The 21,651-nt window shown below is 35.5% G+C and overlaps 1 protein-coding gene across 1 annotated transcript in view; it reads left to right on the top strand.

Moving 5' to 3' along the window:
- Positions 1-21,651, top strand: part of LOC140139093 (scavenger receptor cysteine-rich domain superfamily protein-like) — a 298,566-nt gene that overhangs the window by 41,471 nt on the left and 235,444 nt on the right. The window contains exon 2 of the mRNA XM_072160874.1: positions 14,545-14,586. The gene's annotated coding sequence lies outside the window, so the exon portion shown is untranslated. The remainder of the gene's footprint in view (positions 1-14,544; positions 14,587-21,651) is intronic.

The raw sequence follows: 21,651 nt of genomic DNA, 5'->3' as shown, positions 1-21,651 counted from the left end.
CATAGGCTTGGAGAGGTATGATAATTTGATGTAGAATAAAGCTGTAGTTTTAGGATTTGTTTATTTTGTTTTTACATACAGTACAGTACTGTGAGAGACATTCATGTGTGCTAGCCATAGGCTTCCAACTAAAAAGTCGAAATTTTGAAATATTTTCTCAAAATATCAAGAGCTATCTTAAGAACCACTGCACCAATACTAGGCTTGTTTGTACTTATTTTAATGCATTTTTCATGCTGATTCCAGATATGGTCATGAAATTTTACATTTTTGAAACGCGTAACGATGATAACCTTGCTAGTGTTTTCAACAGATTAACATTATCTAGAAGACTTCAATTCCAATTATCCTTGTCGTGCGCGCGCATATATACCTTCAATGACTGCAACTATGGTTGCAAAACTAATGATGTTTGTTCAAATAACCCAAATCAAACAATAATCAAGAATTATTGTCATTCTATATGTTTCAAGCAGCGTTCGAAATAGGGCCGGTCAGCCGGCCATTGGCCTGTAACCTTTTGGCCTAGCCGGTAACTTTTCTGACTGTCATCTAGTTGCAGGCCCGGCTGGCCGGTAACTTTTTAAGATCAAGCCCGGCTGGCCTGTAACTTTTTGAGGCATATTTCGAACACTGGTTTCAAGCTCTCTATAAATGAATTGTATTTATTCACTCTGAACATGCATGCTGTTTGTCCTATATATATCCGTATTTCCATTCAAGAACTCAAAAATGTCATCTGCAGCAGACACCTGTGTCTATAGAAGATTTGAATAATTTGCTGAATTCTAATACGGAATGCTCAAGTGACTGGGCATGTACTCGCTGTAGCATGTCAAGCTATTAAATGGCAAGTTGCCGTAACAAGGTGTAATTCCCGGTGTTATTTCTGGTTTAAGCTCATATTAAAGGTATGACCAGATCGACAGCCTCATTCTCCAATTGTGACCTGCTACCACGAAATGAGTATAGAGTCGCAAATAAGTAGTTTCGAGACATCCTGGCGGACTGCGTTTATGTTCTTTGTTTGTCGCGCACCTAGTACATGAAGCCAGTATGTCCCTCGTGAATGGCCTCGCACAGACATACTTTTGGCTTGAACAGGTGCGTGTGGAACAAATAACACCAATGCAGTAGCCAGGGCGTTTCGAAACTATCAACTTGCGACTTTACGCTCATTTCGTGGTAGAACCATTCAGTTACTAGTAACCAGTTCATATATAACAGAAGGCAGCTATTTTATATTGGACATGGAACTGTTATTTAACTTCATTAACCCTAACCCGCCTGAATACTACAAAATACTACTTGATATGCGCTGTTCGTGCATGCATGCCACGTGGTGTGATGACGCAATCGCCCTAAGTGATATATAGGCACGGTTTCGCTGGCCAGCGAAGCCCAAGACCCGGGCTCAAGACCCGTGGCAAAGTGTCGCCGACCGAGTGCTTGGCATGCGAGGGGTCTCGGGTTCGAATCCCACCCATAGCAAACAACTTCTTTCCTTCTTTTCTCTCTTTATTCTTTCCTTCTTTCCCTTCCCGTCGCCAAAAAGCCCTTAGGCGGTTAGGGTTAGGTTAGCACTATCGAAACTCAGTATAGGTTTCCTTAACCCTAACCCGCCTGAATACTACAAAATACTACTTGATATATGCGCTGTTCGTGCATGCATGCCACGTGGTGTGATGACGCAATCGCCCTAAGTGATATATAGGCACGGTTTCGCTGGCCAGCGAAGCCCAAGACCCGTGGCAAAGTGTCGCCGACCGAGTGCTTGGCATGCGAGGGGTCTCGGGGTCTCGGGTTCGAGCAAACAACTTCTTTCCTTCTTTTCTCTCTTTATTCTTTCCTTCTTTCCCTTCCCGTCGCCAAAAAGCCCTTAGGCGGCTAGGGTTAAGTGAAATAAAGACGTACTTTTTCACGCATTATACCGTACCTGATTCCAACGGATTTAGGTACATTTCTTGTGCACCCAGCAAACACAAAACGTTTTCGACATCATTCGCAAAAGGTTATAAAAGGTTGTCAGAAAACGTTTAAATGTCGGGTTATATAAAGGTTATATTAAGAGTATAAAACGTTTTCATAACCTTAACTAGAGCGGTTCTCGGGTTGCGCGGTTTTCGGCATACGCGGTTAGTGTGTAAGGTTGTTGGGTGATGGTATGGTAGTGGTTGTGTTTAAATGTGAGTTTCTTTTCAGAACCCTGTATGGGCGAAGCCTGGATGGTGGATGGGGAGTGTGGGGTGATTAAAGAAGGAAAGAATATGGAAATGTAATAGGCCGCACAGCTGTGTAATGTTTATGTTTTACAAGACGGGTTGGGATATGGAAAATTCCCTCGTGGTGTCGAGTTCACAACAGGTGTTGGTATTGCTTTACCAAAACAACCCGAGCCGTGTGTTGGAAGATTTTGTATGTTTAGACAGTTTTCTAGCAATGTTGACTGTACCCACCAAGTTTCATGCCCATACGACAGATTTTAGTAATTTGACCTCAGATGACCCATGAGTGACCTTGGATTACCCCCAAAATGACCTTCCAAAAATTTGACTCTTAATGTTGACTGTACTCACCAAATTTCATGCTGTTATGACAGTTTTTAATTTGACCTCAGATGACCCTCGGATGACACCGAAATGACCTTCCAATAACTTGACTCTAAATGTTGAATATACCCACCAAGTTTCGTGCCCATATAACAGTTTTAGTAATTTGACCTCAGATGCCCCTGGGTGACCTCGGATGACCCTGAACTGACCTTCCAAAAATTGACTCTAAGTGTTGACTATACCCACCAAGTTTCGTGCCCATATGACAGTTTTTAGTAATTTGACCTCAGATGAACTCTGTGTGACCTTGGATGACCCCGAAATTTATTCAGCTCTGTAAGAACATCAGCTACAAATACAACTGACCAAGTTTAGGCGATACACCATGTTGTTAAAACCCCTGTAGACCCTATGGCATCATCGCACTTCCAAACTTCATCACAACATAAACTTCGAAAATTATCCATTCATACTGTCCCATTTATTGACACCTTCGGTTTGTATCAATTGCCACTGAGCAAAATACACGTGCTCTGTTCACTAGGTATAGGAAGCTATGTGCACGATATTACAACCTCTACCTTGCTGCATTTTATTTGACAGACAGCTGTGTCGTCATAAATTAAATAAAATGTATTACTTTTGGTAAACAAGGATTGTCTGAGAAGAAAAAATGTGGAAAGGTGAAAAGCAAAATGAAAAAAAGAGAAGAAAAACAGAACGGGGAAATGGGGAGGAACGGGAGGGAAGCCATGATTTCCTTTCTCCATGCTCAAAATTAAATGTTGAAATTAAAGTTTTCATTTTTCGTTGGAAAGGGTGTGACCTAGGGATTGCGTATTAAAACAAACGTTAACAAAAAAAAACAAAATTCCCTAAATTGTTATGCCAAAATAAAAAAAATTATCTTGTAAATTTTTGGCTCTATGTAAAGTTTGGAAGGATTTTTTTTTCTCAAAAAAGAAAATCTGGTGTCATAATGAATCAAAAGATGTATGTTTTATACAGTAAATGAAGTAAAAATTATGATGCGCAGTGATTATGCCATCTTTTTAAATTTCTAATCTTAATATTTCGTCTTTTTGTCAAATTGTCAACCGCACCAAGTATTTAGTTTTGTTTAGTTGTGTCGTTAAAATACCCAAACAATTAAGTTTCCGACGATACAGTTCTTTCAGGGACACCCTGTATATAGCATGTTTGTACTACTGTATCGATTTGATTGAAAGTCACTGGTAGCCTAAACAAACACTTGATAGTCTGTGCCTCGGGCCAGACTGTATGTGGCTATCACGATGTTTGTTCGGATCGCCCGACATAAATTGGATGTGTAGGAGACTAGGTCTGTGCAAACAAATGAGCGTTTCAAAAAGTAACACAAAAGCAAACAAAAATACACCCATTGCCCGCTATTTACTGCGCGAAATGAACGACTCTAATCAGGTACCGCACGAAATGAACGACTCTAATCAGCTGCGGCAATTCCACAATCATGCACAATGGTGCATAGGCCTATCGTATACACGTATTCTTATTCGTGCATTTGACGGACTTGGGTGTTTTTGTTTTTGTTAAATATCTCCTCTCCTGAACACATATTATTATAGAAAATCTATCTACTTCTTCATTCGCTTACATACTATATACCCTGCAACTTTCAATCTACACAGTGGCTAGATAACCCCTTAAACGTGCGAACAAATATTGCAAAACAAAATTAAAGTATGGCTCTCCGCCTATGGCTACGCCCATACAAAAAACATTTTTGATAATCTACTGCTCAGCAAACAAAAATGTTTTACAGAAAACGTTTAAATGTCGCATTATGTCGGATTATATAAAGGGTATAAATACGTTTTAATAACATTCCAAAAACATTCTTGAAAACTTGGTACAAAACATTCTAAACAAAATCTTATTTTTATGGTTGAAAAATATTTTGCGAAAAATGTTTGCCCAAAATATTTTCAATAACGTTTTAAAAACGTTTTCATGACCTTTTATTACCCGACATTTGAATGTTATTAAAAGGTTTTGAAAAAAACATTTTAAGAACATTTCTGTGTTTGCTGGGTTCAAATATTTTAACATAATGTTATTTAAGTATTGACACAATATTTGGCAAAAATGTTTGCAAAAGTAGTTTACAATAACATTTTTTTAAAACATTAAAAAATATTGTTGTAGTGTGTTTTCATACAGAACGTTTTAAAATGTTATCGTGACCTTTATATAACCCGACATTTTAATGTTATTAAAACGTTTTTACCTAAACCACAAGCCAAAATATAACTTATTTAAAACGTTTTTAAAACGTTTTTGTGTTTGCTGGGCACCTGGTATGGACTGTGGACTCAGCTATCTAGAGTATAACTAGGATTAAGTGTGTAGAGTTGAAGTTTCTTGTAGCATGGATTTTACCTGTCATGCCTGGGGAGGCCACGGTACATCTATGTTTCTTCTTGATATGGAGAACTATAAAATCATGCTGGATTTATTGAACTCTTCTTGGTCTGGAAAATACGCGATGCTGTGGTCGATGGAGATCTTTCAAAATTGAGCGAGAAGAATGTTCGCGCCATATTTTCGACAACCGAATGGGGAACCGTGACATTAACACTAAAGTGGTGAAGGGTGGTAATTGATATAGACGGGGTGCTGCAGTTTGTCCACTTTGAAGAACGAAGTAAAGTACGCAGTATATTACGCAGTTTCTGCGCGCCGTAATGTCAAAAGGAATTAACACACTGCTGGGCGCACACAACTGCATGAGCGTCTTAATACGCGACGCACGATACGCTTACGCAAAATGTGCGTACCTTACTTTGTACTTCAAAGTTGACAAACTGTAGCAACACTGATTTTGCACCCGCCCAAAACAAACCTTTATTACCGATACCTTTGTCTGTACCCTTTGTTAGAAATTTAAAACTTGTAGATTTCAGTTTGTTACATAATCACGTGAGCGCAGAATATCGGGGTTGACTTTATCTTGATCAAAGTATACAAAAGAAGTTTTTTAAAATTCGCAGTGCATTATTCACGAGCAAAGAAGTCGAACAAGCAGAAAACTGGATCCTAGTTGTTGACCTCACATAATTTGCACCATGTACCATAACCATGGCATAGCTTCAGCAAGCCAAGCTGTACTTCAGTAATGTTGTTTATTGGAATAATACCACATTACATCAACAGAAAACTACTCTTTTTTAGAGGAGATATAAGACATTAGTGTTTTGAAAGGCACACACAATTTAACCTGGTCGCCCGTCATTGGAACTTGGTTACGCAATATACATAATGTAACATACAGGTTATCATCGATGTTCACTTTTACATGATTTAATACAAGTCGTTGGAATGTATTGCACGTTCCGTTAATATTTAGACTCTTTATTAAATGCCGACTCTGTTCCATTAAGCTCTCTACACGTGGGTGTCGACTGCAGACGACAAGTTTCTATATTTTTTTAATTAAAATTTCTCAGAATTGTAAATTTTCATGACCATATTTGGAATCAGCACGACAAATGCATTAAAATGAGTACAAACAAGCCTAGTATTGATTCAGTGGTTCTTAAAATAGGTCGTGATATTTTGAGAAAATATCTCAAAACTTTAGACTATCTATGTTGAAGCCTATGGTTAGCACGCAGAGCATTAAGAAAGTAACAAAAAATAAAACGTGAGTAAACTGTGTTACGTAGTACGCACTTACATACTTTCACCAGGTTTGGGGTTTTCTACTTTAAAAAGTTAACAAACTATTTTTTATTTTAAGAACCGCTGACCCATATACTAGGTATGTTTGCTCATTTGAATGCATTTTACATGTTGAACTCGAATGGTCTGTAAAATATGAAGTTCTAACATTTTTGCCAAATTAAAAAAAATTCTTGCATGCACTTGACATTAAATTTCTAAGGGGTTAAATATGTCCAAAATTGGGCAGCCTACTGAGCGCTTTTGGATACACTCTCTCCTGAATTGCCTAGATTCGGATCAAATTCAAGTCTTCGCAGAGACGCACAATTTGTAAATGGCCTATTTCCCGTTTTTCTTCCTAATATTTACACTGACCTGTAGCGTTAATTTTGGGTCAGCACATGAGATATTCAGCACTGATCCACGTCATTCTGGATTCAGAGCATCATTGGTTTGATCGCCCTTATGTCGCGGTAAACATACGCAATTTTAAACCAGTAAAATTACCGTCTGATTGGGTTGAACTTGTAGCTAGGGATTGATCATAGCTTGGGGCTAATAAATTGCTTTCAAAATTAATTTACAAATCCAACTATGAATTTGATTTAAAATGTACATTGATATTTTTCCACAGACACAGCACTTGAAATAATTTGCTACCAGAACATATTATCGTCAAAGTAAGCGATTTAGAGTGCTCGTTTAATTCACTTCATTACATTGCGTGGTTGTATTTCTGATAGAACAATGGTATTTTGATAAGAGTTAGGCTATTTAGTTGCAGAGTATTCAGACATTTAATTGCGTTTTTAGAATATTTACATTTTTTGCGAATGATATATGAATACTGGCTTCTGTAAACTTGTAAATTGTCATTTCTTTCCGGGATGTCTTTTTACCAACCTTCACTGTTATATTAACTTGTTATAATACACTGCAAATCCCAAGTATTCATATAGTCGAGTCGTTATAGTAACAGATACTAAACACTATACCGCACTTGCATGAACACTTGTGTTAATATTTTAACACATTTTTAAACATTTCAACGCTATTATTAACACTTTGAACACATGAAAATGTTCATTTGTTATTGAACACAAGTTAACAAAATATTTATGTGTTTTTGTGTTATAATAACACTTCTGTTTGATTATGACTTCGACAGCACGAACATCAGTATCAAAAATGCTGTGAATCTTCTCGGGTCACTTTATTTCACAATTATTTCAACCGAATATCAAAGTCCACATGCACAAAATGACCAAAAGAAGATTCACAGCATTTTTGATACTGATGTTCGTGCTGTGTATAGAGCGAAGTCACAATGATTGTGTTACTTTGTATTTTCGTGATAATAATACTCTCTCCTTATTTTGTCGTAAACTTATATACAATGATAATAAAATCACAACCATATAAACAGTCTCAGACTTTAGACTGCGATCACATAGAAGTATACGGTATACGGTATTCGCTATACGAAATACGCTCATTCGATCAGGCTGAGTTCACAAAGTATACTCCTATGTGAACTCGGCCTGATCGAATGAGCGTATTTCGTATAGCGAATACCGTATACCGTATACTTCTATGTGATTGCAGCCTTATGACTTCATCTATTTTAATATTGCATTGTTCGATATATATGAGCAGAGGCGCCCTGATTTTTAAAATATCGGACTATAAAAATGAAATTAATTTCTGCAGCTGTCCAAAATTATTATTTGTATTAGTTTTCAACCATAATTATGGCTATACACCAGGACAGAATTCATTCAGTAATAATAGTCGAAAAAGAAAGAAAGAACAACAAGACGAAAAAAGCCCAAAGTAATTTAGAAATTTTCTACATTTAATGCATGTGTCCACACTTTTTTTTCTTTCAATTTTGGCGATCTATTGGCGCAGAAAATTGCGTATTATACTTCACTAATGATGTGTGAAGTCGGTGAAGTACTTTTCGACACGCAGTTGAAGCATGCAATCATCTTTTAAGTTCAACTTTACCTGAACTATATAATTGAAGTAAAAAATAAATGTACTGGGTTAACTGTATGAAACAACACTGTTTTCCTATGTACGAGAGATGTAATGCTGCCATGAACGGTTGACCCCTTGTGGGCCTTACGATGTCAAACCTTCACTTATATTTCGAGGGGTGCACGGGAGTTTGGGTCGGGCATGTTTTTTGCTGCAAAATTTTAAGTATAAACTCAGCAAAAAAGTTTGGAAACTTTCCAAAACGGCTACTGGTATATCAGAAATATTTTAAATCTATTTCCATATTGTTTCATATCAATACAAACATTTGTCTTTCCTGTCAAAAATGAAAGTTTCTAAACTTTTTATTTGAGGAGTTTAGTTGGGTGGGGGAGTTTTTCCTCTACCTACAGTGGGCAAAGGTTTTTTTAATTACTCCCCCCCCCCATATAAAGGAGTATTTCGTGATCCTAGCATTCTCTTTTTATGGCATTTTTCAGTAGATATCCACGAAAAAAGCTGATTCCCAAAATTTCAGTTGATTCCGATTTTGCGTTTGCGAGTTATGCATGATTAGGCCAAATAAAAAAATAAAAATGTTTCACGTCCCCTCCCGTTTCCTTTTTGGAGGTTGCTTCAATTATATTTTTATTTTTTGAAATTCAGTTGTAACTTTTCAAAAATTATGTCTAGGAAGTTGAGATGCTTTCTATAGCCTTCCTAATATACAAGAAACAATTTGGGGAGGTTTTGAGATCATTAGAGGGGCCTACCTCTCAGAACAACAAATAAAAAGAGGCCTCCTCCTTTTTCCAGGCATTATTGTGCACGATAAAACAGCTCTAAATATGGGTATTTACATCGATTCTGCGATAAAAAATTAAAAGGCCCCTCCTCCTCCTTTTTTTCAAAAACCCGGACGTGAAAAATGTTTTTTATTTTACTTGGCCTTATGTGTATTACACTGCTCCATAGACAATGTTTTGTAATTTCGTTCTGGTGCACCAGAACGAAATTCAAATTTTACGATATCTTTGCTAAACGAATTAATCTGCAAGAATTTTTGTTTGTATATAAACATTATGTAGCCAGAGTTTCCAGTGATATAAAAATCTCAAATTGTTTTTGACTGAAAAGTGGGGGGGGGGGGGGTGATGCTGTGGATCACGAAATGCCCTTTTAATAGTGAGTGTTATTTTGAATGAAAACTTTAATACGAGTGTTATTTTGAATGAAAACTTTATGATGCATTTAAAAATCATGTTTAAAACAATCAAACGTCCATTATTCACGATTGATATCTACATGTTCTTTTTTCACAGAGCTGAATCTCAGTTTGTCTTGCGATAACGACGTATACAAATTACATTGTGATTGATTGCGCGTTCTCTTTATAACAATAATTGCAACTACGAATTCTTAACTATCTCCATGCGGGTGTCGACTGTATGACGACAAGTTTCAATTATTTGTTGATTTCAAAAATTTCAGAATTACAAATTTTCATGAACATATTTGGAATCAGGATGAAAAATGCATTAAAATGAGTACAAACAAGCCTAGTATTGGTTTAGTGGTTCTTAAGATAGCTCTTAATATTTTGAGAGAATTTTTATGTTGAAACCTATGGCTAGCACGCAGAGTATTAATCATTTTTGCAATGATCTAGTAGAGGGTATAGGCACCTGAGTTAGTGTATCCAATGGGCTCTTCAATTTGAATACATACATCCCCTGTGGAAGACATGGCCTTAATCTCACACACAGGGGGTATGGATTTCAAACAGAGTCACCCATTCAGGTAACCCCATTTGAAAGTCTTGCTCCCTGTGTGGAAGATAAAGGTCATGTCTCCCATAGGGGGTGTACGGATTTCAACAGGAATAGCCCAATTTGGTTTCTTGGCAAGGGAGTAAAGGTTAATTGAATACCAATCAATGATTTAAAAAATACATTAAAATATTGTTTTCTTTGACGATAGTAATTGTCACAATTTAACATCGTGTTCATGTAAATATGCATTGTATATATACTAAATATTCGATTTTGCTAGTCAATTATAAAGTTGCATTTCAAGATAAACAAATATTGCTGTCACGCTGTCTACTGAAGATAGCAGTAATCCGGATTCTGCGCTATCCACTGAACACAAAAATTGCAAAATAGTTATTTTAGCTCTTTACTGATGGTAATATGTGTAATGCATTGTATATGTACTAAATATTCGATTTTTGTTTTGCCAGTCACTTTTAAAGTGTTTATGTACATTTCAAATAAACAAACACTGCTATCTACTGAAGATAGAAATAATCCAGATTTTTCGCAATCTTCTAAACACAAAACGAGACACTTAAAACTGTGCTATCTACTGAAGATAGCAAAATAATTCTTTATGCTATTTTACGTACGGATGTTAAATTTTGGCATCGAGTTTTCAAATGTTTACATTTTCTTCAGTAGATTGTCTTGTCAACACGGGCAGTTCAGATTTGTTGTTCAATATAAACCTTTTGTTAGAATATCGTGCTAAAATATAGCCATTTTTTGAAGTTAATAACCATAATAACGTGTTATCTTACATACTGCAGTTACTGTCCGTTTTCCTATACAAAATACACAGTGCTCTTTCCCATTGACGCGTGACCTCTACAAATAGCCTACGTTAAAAGTATGGGGATATGCCTAGTTAACGTCGCTGTGTGAAAAATAACCGGCCAATATTAAAAGTACTCTTCTAAAGTTCTAGAAAATATAGTTTTGTAACATGTCCTAAATTTTTAGCTAATTTAGATGTTTGGAAATATGCGTACTTTGGTGTTTTAGTTAATGTTATAGGTAATAGTACATTGCCTAGTTAACGTCGCTGTGTGAAAAATAACCGGCTAATATTAAAAGTACTCTTCTAAAATTCTAGACAATATAGTTTTGTAACATGTCCTAAATTTTTAGCTAATTTAGATGTTTGGAAATATGCGTACTTTGGTGTTTTATAGGAAGGATATGTAAACGACAGATAACACCAAAAAATATGAAGAAATTATTTCCAAACCGTGTTAAGTCTGCAAACCACCATGTTTCTCATTTCAAGAACGCTGGTTAACAATAAGCACGTATTGTCTCATTTCGTAAACAAAGACCACACACAATTGTTCTCTAGCGCTCGCTTTATGATCGTTCACCCAACTGAAAGTAAAATCCCAGCTCATTGCTCCATTGTACGTGTAAAGCAGACACATATGTTGTGTGTATTTAACCAGAGAAGATATGATTTAATCAGTTTAGCTGTTTTCAATGAGTGTTATCTTGGTTTAATAGCTTTTAATGGGGTTTAAGCCCTGCAAAGGTCGAATTGAATTCTACTGTAGACATGACTGCATCATGATGAAGATAAACTGCTACCATGAATACCATATTTTAGTGAATTCCTTTTTCAATGTAAATTACCTCACTATTGAAATTATATAACGCGTCGTATTGTTGATTTTTACCATGTTTAGCTAGTGTATATAATTTGTTTTGTTGTTTACGCTCGACTAGAACGGTTATTCAGTCGTCATGTGTCAAGGTCGATCGCGCTCTATGTACATGCAGTTTTAAGATATTTCATAAGTGATTTCCCAAAAATCAAAATCAGAAATAAAAAGGTTTTGTGAAACACCGAAATAATACAATGCTTATTTGAGCTCACTGATCTGCAGTGGTGTAGCGTGGGTCATCATATTGGGGGTGGGGGTGGGGGGGGGGCGGGGGCACCGAACATGATTGGGGGCACCGGTTCTGATTGGGGGAAACAAGCCGTTTTTGACCATTTTTCTAAATTTTGCAATCGATGGGGCACGTGCCCCTATGACGCTACGCCACTGCTGTAGATCAGGTCTGTTTTAGTGCATGTTTAATTACTATGTCCTAAAAATATACAATTTTAGAATTATTTGACAAATTGTAAAATTTTATGGACCCGTGTTCTGCAAAGGGCATCCGACCTGTGTTCTGCAAAGGGCATCCGAGTATATGCACAGAAAAGTGATATATTTGAGAGGTCAATTTGAAACAAAGCGATCATTGGGGCGAACAAATTGGGCTATTCCATTTAAAATCCACACTACCATGTGGAAGATATTGGGAATATCTTTCACAGAGGGAGTATGAATTTCAAATGGAATGAACAAATTAGTAGCTCCATTTGAATTTCATACACCGTCTGAGAAAGATTCAACCTGAATCTTTCACTGAGGAAGGGTTAGTTTCAAATGGAGCTGCTGTTTTCATTCCATTTGAAATTCATACTCCCCCTGTGGAAGATATTTCCAAAGTCTTCCACAGGGTTAGTGAGGATTTGAAATGGAATAGCCCATTATGCTGTCAAACAATTGTTTTTTTATTTCTTTCGTTTCTGTTTCATTCATCTTCGAAAGAAATGTATCAAAACAAAATATTTATTTTTTGGTCTAAAAAGTAAAATTGACCATTTTAATATCTGGATGTCTTAAGGGTACCGACGTATTGTTGGTCGAAGTAGCCAATACAAATTCGATTTTCATTATTTAAATCAATATATTATTTAAAAATAACACTTAGATGTTTTGCAAATGTTCATTCTTCAAATTATTTAATACTTTGAAAATTTGCTTGATTTATTGTTGTTGTGAATGAGTTATGTACGTTTTACAAAAGTGTTCTTGTTTCAGCCCTCTTTACAACATAACTCTAGAACCATTCGCAAGATGCTGTGAACTACCAAATCACAACAGGTTTTAACTAGTTGCTAACCTTAAGGATTGCACATAATGCTCAATATTGAGTGCCGCGGGATCGGAAGAGCCTTTTGCGATACGTTTCTGTACTCGCGTGTTATCAACTTTTCTATCACTGTCATCTATCCTTACCAAGTAATTTATCTGAAGCCAAATATTTCTATGGTAGACATTCAAAGAACATAACCTGGCATAACCTTGGCAAACATGCCAAATGATATGTTCCACCTATCCACATACAATAATAATGGTCTACATTCAGACGTACACAGAGCAGACCAATATTACTTACCGTCCCAAATGACGGTATTTCACTCATAGACAAATATGAGCTATTATATAGCAATGCCCTGTACGTCTGGTTGATGTCAATTCGTAGCGAGAAATCCACAATACTCCGCGTCAATTTTGTTGTCAATTCATAGCGAGGTACGGATCCAAAACACATTTCAAATTGCATTTTCGTTATTTAGATTTAGATGGGTTTTTTTGTAACCTTCTGACGAACTCGAGTTTATGTAGACACGTCCAAACACTAGAATTTGAATTTCCAAGGTATTACATTAATGAAGAAAAAAAACTCGAAAAAAACCCGGAGGCTTTAGTTTTATTTTTCGAATTTCCAGTCTGCCAAATTATGAAGCCTCCGTTAAAGTTAAAACTCAGATCTCGTAAACCTAAGGTCCTGGGTTCCGTCAGTCTCGAGCAGAATCACCTGTTCCTCCTTTTAATATATTACGAAGATGGTCGCCGAAATTTAGTGTGCAGTTGTAAGTTGTAACCGTATTATATAAATATTGGTCTAGCAGTTCTTGGGTCAGCTTCTTGCCTTTGATGGTCGCGTATTTTTTAAACTCTTTTTAGGCTCTAAATTTGACCTAACCAAATACAGAGACAGTGTACCGATATTTATGTACGAAGAAGCTTGTAAAAGTGAAATAAGATTGATATTGTCGTCTGCAACCACATTGTCGTCTGCAACCACATTGTCGTCTGCAACCACATTGTCGTCTGCAACCACATTGTCGTCTGCAACCACATTGTCGTCTGCAACCACATTGTCGTCTGCAACCACATTGCCGTCTGCAATCACATTGTCGTCTGCAACCACATTGTCGTCTGCAATCACATTGCCGTCTGCAATCACATTGTCGTCTGCAACCACATTGTCGTCTGCAATCACATTGTTGTCTGCAATCACATTGTCGTCTGCAATCACATTGTCGTCTGCAATCACATTGCCGTCTGCAATCACATTGTCGTCTGCAATCACATTGCCGTCTGCAATCACATTGTCGTATGCAACCACATTGCAGTCTGCAGCCACATTGCCGTCTGCAACCACATTGTCGTCTGCAGATGACCCTCCATGGAAATTGCAGACGTTTATTAAATTATTGTGATTCTGAAGTTCAAAGTATGAAAAAATAAAAAAATAAAAATTAAATTAAATTAAACTTATCGCAAAAGTCATTACAATCAGCATGATCAGTACCATTGTGCCTAAAATATAAAAATTCACACATTTTCGTTTATTTTTTTAAATAACAGATTGAAGCTGTCGTCTGCAACCACATGCAAGTAACCCGCCACGTAAGTAGCAGACAATTATGTCTTCTATAAAGTTAGAAGTACAAACATTGAGAATGTCAAATTTAATATAACTTTTCACAGAAAATAGCACCAAAATGTATTACAATACAGTGCTTTATACCTATATTATATGAATCTTAATATCTACACGATTTTTCGCGGAAAATACTCTGAATTTAGCAACTGTATACACACATATTTTTGTATTATTGGCGTTGTAAAGAGCAACATAAACCAACGCAGCAGCATCAGGTAGGCGACCCAGGCCTGGGAGGAAATTAATCACGGAGTAAATTCGCCTGAAGTAGCTATATGCCGGTAAGGGTAGCTCTAGTATCACAAACGGTTTTAGGGAAAGATGGGCTTGATTAAAATTGACAGCAATGACTCGGTTAGTCATTTACGCCATTAAGGGTAGGTGGCTCGCACGCGGCTTTCAATATCATGCATATCAAGTCGTGATTCTTCATACTACTAAAGCACTACGTAACCAGTTTTTATCGTAGAATCTAACGTAGCGATTTTGTATAAATTTGAATACGCCATAACCCATAAGCAAGTTTCTTTAAAATCTGTATCGTTAACATGGTCGAGTCGTTCACCCTTCGCCGATGGATGGGTGTTCCCAAAAAGGAACGCAACAAAATATATATTTGTATGGGTCTTGTATGGTTCAAACACCGTTTGTAACATGGTTGTTTAGTTGTATCTTAAGTCCGTTTGCTGAGAACGTCGTCCCATTTGGAGAGAAAAGGGACAAAATTGTCGAGTTTATATAAATTTTCTTTAATATAAACATGCCACAGTATATGTATAGGGACCTATAATAGTAAACTTATTATAGTTTATGGAGATTATCTACGTTTGAAAAATTGTGTTGTTTTAAAGGCAAAGTATTCCAAGTGTATGGTAATGTCGATTTTCTGAAGTCTTGATTATTTATCTGAAAATCTTCGCCGTATACGATTACAGAGAGCTGGTCGATGTTTACGGAGGAAAGTGATATGGTTAGAGGGGAGAACAGGAAGGCGAAGGGAACAGGAAATTTGACTGGACAGGATAAAGGAAACGGGTGGGAGGATGGGAGAATTTAGTCAATGAAGGAAAGTATGCCGGTACTTCGGATATTGCACTTTTAAGAAATTTGTTTTGAAGAGAAACCACTTGTTGAAAATTACGTGTTTGTTGAACTTTTTAAAAAAGTTTTTAAATTTGTTTTAAAAAGCTATAAACGTATCAAGAAATATTGTAGCGGTGTTGAAACAGCGAATTTTCTTTTAAAAGGAGTGTTATAACCCTGCGAAAAGGCGATACGAGATGTGCAGTGATATTTTAAAACAAAATAAAACTTAGCACAAAGGTACCGTAAAAGATGTGCAGAGATATTTTTAAACTATCTCCATGCGGGTGTCGACTGCAGACGTCAATTTTCAATAATTGAATACATGAATACAAAAGCCACCCAAGTCCATGGGAAGTGATTTTGAGAGAAAAACCTGTGTATCATTTTAATTCCTGCAGTTAGATTTACCTGGTCAATATGGTAAGTTTTACGTGCAAATGAGTGGATTAACCTGTATTAGGTATGACGATTAGTATTTCAGGGACTTCGTGGGGTTCATTTTAAATTTTGGACTTGGGTGGTTTTTTGAATCATATACAAAGACAACAATATTAGAATGAGATTACCACTAGTAAGATAATACAAAATAAAGCACACAGGTATGTATAATGTTGATAAGCATTCTGCCATGTAATATAAACCACACACTTTCCTTTATTAAACCAATTTTTTTTTTCAAAAGTCACTCGCTAGCAATGAATGTGTTACTTTTACACATACTGGCTATTTTTCACATGCTCAATAGACACAGAGGATGAATTTGAGTTGTTCTTTCAAACATATGACAGACCTATGTATAGCAACAATTTCCCATGCTTAACTCAATTTGGCCAAAGTATGGACTTGGGTGGCTTTTGTATTCATATATTCAATTGTTTAATTCAAAAATTTCAGATTTTTTTTCAAAATTCTAAAATTTCAGAAATTTGAATTTTCATGAACAAATTTGGAATCAGGATAAAAATGCATTATATAATGAGTACAAACTAGCCTAGTATTGGTTCAGTGGTTCTTAAGATAGCTCTTGATATTTTGAGGAAATTCATATCTCAATTTATCTTTATTTTGAAGCCTATGGCTAGCACGCAGAGCATTAATATATTATAACACATTTAGAGAGAAATGTTGAACATTCATGTATGCCAAGGCTATCCGCTATCTCAAATTTGTCAGTTGATCATACTTCGTGTTTGCATGTTTTAAAAGCGTTCGATAGTTAGCATTATGCTAACTATCGAGTTTTTAGTATCCAATTGACCCTATAGCTTTTTGTATGTCTGTCTTTATTTATAATGGAAATGGGTCATTTAGCGCCTTGGGTCACTAATTAATCGTTGGATTACCCAAAGAATTATTATTTACGGGTGACGTCACAAACAAACAATAGCAATTCAACCAAAAAACAAACAACGTAGGAGTAAAAGCGGGCAGCAGGTGTTAAAATCAACATCAGCTATAAAAACATATGATATTTGACTCAGCGCAACTTACCAAGATAAACCAAAATATCTGATCCTGTGCCATATACTGGGGTGCACAAAAAGGTGGCTTTGTTACATTTTGATGTGCAGTTTGGAGTTCAAAACACTGTCTCTTGAGTATTCCTTCACTTAGAAGATTCAATTAGGTCTTAAATTGAGGCTAATTTATTCTATATTGCTCATGTTTTTATCCTGTTTTAAAATATTTTTCAATTATTTTCTTATGACGTTTGGCATGAAATGTGCCAAGGGTGGCTGAGGATTAGGGGGAGGAGGATTAGGGGGAGGGATTCATATTGTAAATTTGATCTAAAACCCCCTTTAAAAATTTGAATCTAGTAAAACAATTTCTAAATGAACTCCCAGACATCTAAACCAAGTGAATAAATAGAAAAGTTCATTTAAAAGACCAATACTTGCTCAGAATGAAAAAAAAAAAAAAAAAAGAGGTGGGGTTACATCCTCCCTACTTTGTGATTGTTTTTGCCCGCACTCTCTCATTTTTAAACCGATTCCCATAAAAAAGGTGTCAAAATGCTCAGAAGGATGAACCACTTCAAATGAGATGTGTAGGTATAATGTTTGAACCATTTCATTTTTTTACTATGTAACACAAAGGTACCCCAGGTTGTGACACAGGACCATCTATGATTTTTTAAGGTTGATGTATTTTAAAATCGAGACTGGTCTACAACTGTTCAAAGAATAATGAAGAAACCTGAAACTAAATTTAAAAAAAAAAAGTAGATTCTATACGTAATAGGCAATCTCATGAATAGCCTAAATTTGAATTTTGAACTGCAAAACAATATGGGGAAATTAAGGAATTGCTTTCACTATTGTTAATTGCGCAAACCTTTAATTTCACATAATAATGCAATATTCTAACCAATACATTTGAACCATTTATTCTTTAGTCGAAGTATCGATGCAACATCGAAGATCGATTCAAATATCGTACATATTTGGATACACTGCCTAAATAAACATCTCAAAAAAAGTAACTAACCCCCCTTAAATAATGACCATTATTCAAAAACGGGTATGATTGTATTAGAAATCTGTAAAATGCGTTGGAAGCAAAATGTATTTCTGCACATTTTGACACCTCATTTGCAGCAAATGACTAAATATTGACGTCACAGTGTACATTTAAATCAATGTAATCCAAGATTTGAAAGTTGCAGTAAATTACATTGATTTTGTATTCAGTGTAATGGAAGGAAATCTGTCTAATGATATCCGAGTGTTTTTGTATTGTAAAAATTTGTATGTAAGTGCAACTTTCAAATCTGGACCTCACTACATTAAACTGACCGGTGTTTTATTGTTTTCTGGGCTATCGTGTCAAATGAGGTGTGAAAATGCGCAGATATAAATTTTGCTTCCAACGCATTTGACAGATTCGTAATACAATAGCCCCTTTTTGAATAATGGCCATTATTTAAGGAGGGGGGTAGTTACCTTTTGTGAGATGTTTATTTGCCCGTATTGTTAGAGTTGTACTAGTAAATTAACACCACAAAATCTTGAAGTTATACCATCAATAAAAACCACCTTGTTTTCAATTGCAGATCATTTTATTTTGTCGTCATCATATAAGATATTACTTTCCCCCTTTATGTTGATGCAGGACGCCACATATCGTATGTAACCACAATAGAAATCGCAGTCACGTGTTTCTGCGGGGTAAAAATGTTATAATTTGTAAATCCTATTTGAAGGTACAATGTATAATGCACTGCAAATTACACCTCATTTATGATCTTGACTCTGATCGTATTTATATAACACAGAAATGATGATGATTATGCCAAGTTTAAGCGGCTTATTAATTTCACGACCTTGCCTATATTGCTTAATGCGATTATAGAAGAAAAAAATACTTGCCATGTATAACCTTATACACTGTTAGGTATAGAACGTAATGGTTTACTGGTACACGCAAATCTGTCAAATAAGTTGTGATGACTAAATAATTATCAGCAGTTCCATCTCAAAAATATAAATTTTAAAATGTTATTTGAGGAAGGTTTAGGTTTGTTGTTCTCTTCAGAGTTTTTGTGGTATACATTAAAGAAAGATTCGAGTCAGGTATACCAACTTGGTAATTCGAGGTATCCTCCTGTATCATCTTTTGATCCTTACCTACTTCGTTATACATTAGCCATTTATTTTCAATATAAGTAAGATATATTTGAATTTTGTAACTCTCTGTCGAATGCAGACAATAAGTTTAAGTTAAAAAAAATCAGAATTGTAAATTGTCATGTCCATATTTGAAATTTGAAAAATGCATTTTAATGAGTGCAAACAAGCCTAGTATTGGTTCAGTGGTTCTTAATATTTCGCGAAAATATCTCAAAACTTGGACTTTTATTAATTTTGCTTTAATTTTCTATGGATTTTGAATATAGATATCCCATTGTCAAGACATGCTTATAACACGAGCCCCAATGTATCCATTTTAGGAGCACTTAAACCACAGATATTGGAACACACATGCCCAATATCTGTGCTTAAACCTATTGGAATCTTTAATGTGGCTTGTATAATGTCAAATGGAGAATGCCAAGGTTAAAAAATTATAATCAATTGTATTAGATTTATATGCCGAGACCTTCGGACAATTAATGACGTTACTGTTTAAAATACATAAAAGCAGTGCTTTATATATCGACCATTTTATATTACAATAAGAACTCGCCTCAAATTTGTGTAACATTACCAATTTACCCAGGGCAAATTGTGAAATTGTATGTTGTCTTTTGGCTAATATAATAACATACTCCACATCCGATTGCAGCTATTGTATCACCAACCCTGCAAGCTATTGTGATATTTTGCTATGATTGAAAACATTACCGTACATTTAATCAAATTTAGAAAAATGATATTATGAATTTACCCAATTATACTGACATGTTGCTATGTTGAGGATGGTATTACGTATCCGGTGTTTGCTGCGGGTGTCGCCGAAAGCCCCTATCATAATCCATCTCAGCATGAGTATTTTTTCCTCACTCCTCCTTCTCTTCTCTGGTATGTATTTGACTGCCATGGTAACGTTAGTGTGCGCTGTCTGCTGAAATAGATGAGATAACTATAGTTTGATTTGTCTGTAAGAATAAATGAAAATGGAACAGTGGTATTATTATTATTTTAGTTAAATAGTGTTCGATATTAATGGCCCACGAGCTAGGCTTTACATAAAAGTCAAAATTTTGAGATATTTTCAACAGCTATCTTAAGAACCACTGAACCAATACTATGCTTGTTTGTACTCATTTTAATGCATTATTCATGCTAATTCCAAATATGGTCATGCAAAGTTACAATTTTGAATTTTCGTAATTAAAAAAAAGAAGAAACTTGTCGTCTCCAGTCGACACCTACGTGGAGAGTTTTAAGGATACGACAAATGCTTTGACTGGATATTATTAGTGTAATGTGTTGATGTTTAACGCTTACCGATGTAAATATACAAATAAAGTACTAGTACGAGTACTTAGTTATAATGAATCAGGTAAATTGCAAAGTATAGTTGCAAAGTACTTAGAATACTCGTATAATGAATCTTATTCTTTGTAAATCATGTTGTTATTTTATGGCTCTATAAATACCTGAAATAATCAGATACTTCTATAGAAAAGTCAATTATATTGTGCTGTCTCTTGAAGACAACGTTATAAACCATGTTGTTGCCGTTCTGAAGATAAAAGTGGTATAAGTATTCAGCATGTCCTGTATTTTCTGCATGCTTTTGATGATGATTTTTGCCTGCTATCTACGGACAGTGGTGATTATTCTGTTCTTCCATTACCGACAAAAACAATGACTATTTTATTCTGCTATTTACTGAATATATCAATGGCTATTTTAAGTCGTGTTCACACGGTTGGATATAAGTCACTTATTACCGGTGATAAATGACTTATTATTACCGGTTAGAAGTGACTTATGTCCGACCGTGTGGTCGCGACTTTATTCTGTCTTCGGAAAATATAGCAAATACTCATCATATTTTGCTATCTATTGAAGAGAGAATTATGCTTTATATTCTGCGATTTACAGAAGGTAACATTGTTCATTATAATGATATCTTTAACTGAATATATAGCATTTCCCATTATATGCTTTTATCTACTGAAGGAAACATTGTTTAGTACATGTATATCCAGTGATCTTTTGAATATAGTAGTGACTTATTATCTGCTATCTGTCGAAGATGCAAAATATCTACATTTTACTGAAGATAGAATTTTCCAATTTATTCTACTAGCTGTATCGAAAATATCAGTAACGGCATTTTGCTATCTACTAAAGATATCATTATCTATTATATCATGCTATCTACTGAAGCATTGTCTATTATTTCTGCTATCTACTGAAGATAGCACTCATTAGTATATTCTGCTATCTACTGAAGATAGTATTCAATAGTTTATTCTGCTTTCTACT

This window comes from Amphiura filiformis, chromosome 18 (assembly GCF_039555335.1).
Source record: "Amphiura filiformis chromosome 18, Afil_fr2py, whole genome shotgun sequence".
Taxonomy (NCBI): domain Eukaryota; kingdom Metazoa; phylum Echinodermata; class Ophiuroidea; order Amphilepidida; family Amphiuridae; genus Amphiura; species Amphiura filiformis.
The sequence above is the reverse complement of the archived record's forward strand: the minus strand, read 5'-3'. Positions and strand labels throughout refer to the sequence as shown.